The sequence below is a fragment of the Lampetra fluviatilis genome, unplaced genomic scaffold (assembly GCF_964198595.1).
Source record: "Lampetra fluviatilis unplaced genomic scaffold, kcLamFluv1.1 SCAFFOLD_1144, whole genome shotgun sequence".
NCBI classification, from domain to species: Eukaryota; Metazoa; Chordata; class Hyperoartia; order Petromyzontiformes; family Petromyzontidae; genus Lampetra; species Lampetra fluviatilis.
Window position 1 is genome coordinate 25001 of NW_027621475.1, and position 4548 is coordinate 29548.

At 56.8% G+C, this 4548-nt stretch overlaps 1 long non-coding RNA gene across 1 annotated transcript in view; it reads right to left on the reverse strand.

The window, feature by feature from the left end:
- LOC144955312 (uncharacterized) overlaps positions 1 to 3776 on the reverse strand; it is a 28770-nt gene extending 24994 nt beyond the window's left edge. The window contains exon 1 of the long non-coding RNA XR_013641607.1: positions 3476 to 3776. This is a non-coding gene — a long non-coding RNA (uncharacterized LOC144955312). The remainder of the gene's footprint in view (positions 1 to 3475) is intronic.
- Positions 3777 to 4548: the final 772 nt, after the last annotated feature.

The window sequence follows — 4548 nt, forward strand, 5'->3', positions numbered from 1 at the left end:
TGTGTGTGAGTGTGTCTTAGAATGTGTGTGTGTGAGTGTGATTGTGTGTGTGTGTGATTGTGTCTTAGAATGTGTGTGTGTGTGATTGCGTGTGTGTGTGTTTTAGAATGTGTGTGTGTGTGTGATTGTGTGTGTGTGAGTGTGATTGTGTGTGTGTGTGTGTTAGAATGTGTGTGTGTGAGTGTGATTGTGTGTGTGTGTGATTGTGTCTTAGAATGTGTGTGTGTGTGAGTGTGATTGTGTCTTAGAATGTGTGTGTGTGAGTGTGATTGTGTGTGTGTGTGTGAGTGTGATTGTGTGTGTGTGTGTGTGATTGTGTCTTAGAATGTGTGTGTGTGTGTGTGATTGTGTGTGTGTTAGAATGTGTGTGTGTGATTGTGTGTGTGTCTTAGAATGTGTGTGTGTGTGAGTGTGATTGTGTGTCTTAGAATGTGTGTGTGTGAGTGTGTGTGTCTTAGAATGTGTGTATGTCTTAGAATGCGTGTGATTGTGTGTGTGTTAGAATGTGTGTGTGATTGTGTGTGTGTCTTAGAATGTGTGTGATTGAGTGTGTGTGTGATTGTGAGTGTGATTGTGTGTGTCTTAGAATGCGTGTGTCACCACCACAACCACCACCACCACCACAACCACCACCACCACCACAACCACCACAACCACCACCACAACCACCACCACCACAACCACCACCACAACCACCACCACTATAACCACCACCACAACAACCACCACCACCACCACTACCACCACTACAACCACCACCACAACCACCACAACCACCACCACCACAACCACCACTACAACCACCACCACCACTACAACCACCACAACCACCACCACCACCACTATCACTACAACCACCACCACTATCACTACAACCACCACCACCACAACAACCACAACCACCACAACCACCACCATAACAACCACCACCACTACAACCACAAACACTACAACCACCACCACAACCACCACCACTACAACCGCCACTACAACCACCACCACCACAACCACCACCACCACCACAACCACCACTACAACCACCACCACCACTACAACCACCACCACAACCACCACCACCACAACCACCACCACCACAACCACCAACCACAACCACCACCACTACAACCACCACAACCACCACCACCACAACCACCACCACCACTACAACCACCACTACAACCACCACCACCACCACAACCACCACCACCACAACCACCAACCACAACCACCACCACTACAACCACCACCACAACCACCACTACAACCACCACCACCACTACAACCACCACTACAACCACCACCACCACCACAACCACCACCACCACAACCACCAACCACAACCACCACCACTACAACCACCACAACCACCACCACCACAACCACCACCACCACAACCACCACCACCACAACCACCACTACAACCACCACCACCACTACAACCACCACCACCACTACAACCACCACCACAACCACCACCACCACAACCACCACCACCACAACCACCACCACCACAACCACCACTACAACCACCACCACCACTACAACCACCACCACAACCACCACCACCACAACCACCACCACCACCACCACTACAACCACCACCACAACCACCACCACCACAACCACCACTACAACCACCACCACCACTACAACCACCACCACAACCACCACCACCACAACCACCACCACCACCACAACCACCACCACTACAACCACCACCACAACCACCACCACCACCACTACAACCACCACCACAACCACCACCACAACCACCACCACAACCACCACCACCACAACCACCACCACTACAACCACCACCACAACCACCACCACCACCACCACCACTACAACCACCACCACAACCACCACCACAACCACCACCACCACCACCACCACTACAACCACCACCACCACTACAACCACCACTACAACCACCACCACCACCACAACCACCACCACCACAACCACCAACCACAACCACCACCACTACAACCACCACAACCACCACCACCACAACCACCACCACCACAACCACCACCACCACAACCACCACTACAACCACCACTATCACTACAACCACCACCACCACAACAACCACAACCACCACAACCACCACCATAACAACCACCACCACTACAACCACAAACACTACAACCACCACCACAACCACCACCACTACAACCGCCACTACAACCACCACCACCACAACCACCACCACCACCACAACCACCACTACAACCACCACCACCACTACAACCACCACCACAACCACCACCACCACAACCACCACCACCACAACCACCAACCACAACCACCACCACTACAACCACCACAACCACCACCACCACAACCACCACCACCACTACAACCACCACTACAACCACCACCACCACCACAACCACCACCACCACAACCACCAACCACAACCACCACCACTACAACCACCACCACAACCACCACTACAACCACCACCACCACTACAACCACCACTACAACCACCACCACCACCACAACCACCACCACCACAACCACCAACCACAACCACCACCACTACAACCACCACAACCACCACCACCACAACCACCACCACCACAACCACCACCACCACAACCACCACTACAACCACCACCACCACTACAACCACCACCACCACTACAACCACCACCACAACCACCACCACCACAACCACCACCACCACAACCACCACCACCACAACCACCACTACAACCACCACCACCACTACAACCACCACCACAACCACCACCACCACAACCACCACCACCACCACCACTACAACCACCACCACAACCACCACCACCACAACCACCACTACAACCACCACCACCACTACAACCACCACCACAACCACCACCACCACAACCACCACCACCACCACAACCACCACCACTACAACCACCACCACAACCACCACCACCACCACTACAACCACCACCACAACCACCACCACAACCACCACCACAACCACCACCACCACAACCACCACCACTACAACCACCACCACAACCACCACCACCACCACCACCACTACAACCACCACCACAACCACCACCACAACCACCACCACCACAACCACCACCACTACAACCACCACCACAACCACCACCACCACCACCACTACAACCACCACCACAACCACCACCACAACCACCACCACCACCACCACTACAACCACCACCACAACCACCACCACAACCACCACCACAACCACCACACGGCCAGCGACAAAAAAAAAGTTCCATGGGCAGCAGCTGCGGTGGCAACCGATGACGATTGATCGATCAGTGGATCGAGTGGATCGATCAATCGATCGATCAACCGCCGGCCGCCAGCTCTGCCCGCGGGTCAAAAGCGCCGCACAACTGCCGCGCGACAATCGATCAGTCAATCGATCAATCGATCGATCGATTGATCGATCAATCGATCAATCGATTGATCGATCAGTCGCTGTACTCACCGAGTCGGCGTGAAGCAACGGGGGCGAACAGCAGCACGTGACACAACCACCACCAGCACCACCGCCGCCAGCCCCAACTCGAGCGCCACCGCTCCTCGTGTAGCGCCATCGGCGCCTCCTTGTCCAACGCCGCGTGCCACGGCCAAACGGAGGCGACCCCTGAGGGAAAGTCGATGCTCGCGCACCCGGATCGATCGTTTTTGTCGTCGATTGATATCGATTTGTAACGAAGTTGTGGTGGTGGTGGTGGTTACTGTACCACAGACGCCACCGCTGTGGCCGTTGCTACCACGGCGACTGCCTCGAGCAGCGAGGCGCTGAACACCCCCCACTACCCCCACCCCCCATCCCCATTCACTCACACCCCCCACTCACTCTACCCCCTTAGACCCCCACCCACCACTACCCCCACTACCCCCACCACTACCCCCACCCCCACTACCCCCACCCCCCATCCCCATTCACTCACACCCCCCACCCACTCTACCCCCTTAGACCCCCACCCACCACTACCCCCACTACCCCCACCCCCCACCACTACCCCCACCCCCACTACCCCCACCCCCCATCCCCATTCACTCACACCCCCCACCCACTCTACCCCCTTAGACCCCCACCCACTACTACCCCCACTACCCCCACCCCCCACCACTACCCCCATCCACTCACACGACCCCCACCCCCTACCCCCTTAGACCCCCACCCACCACTACCCCCACTACCCCCACCCCCCACCACTACCCCCACCCCCACTACCCCCACCCCCCATCCCCATTCACTCACACCCCCCACCCACTCTACCCCCTTAGACCCCCACCCACTACTACCCCCACTACCCCCACCCCCCACCACTACCCCCATCCACTCACACGACCCCCACCCCCTACCCCCTTAGACCCCCACCCACCACTACCCCCACTACCCCCACCCCCCACCACTACCCCCACCCCCACTACCCCCACCCCCCATCCCCATTCACTCACACCCCCCACCCACTCTACCCCCTTAGACCCCCACCCACTACTACCCCCACTACCCCCACCCCCCACCACTACCCCCATCCACTCACACGA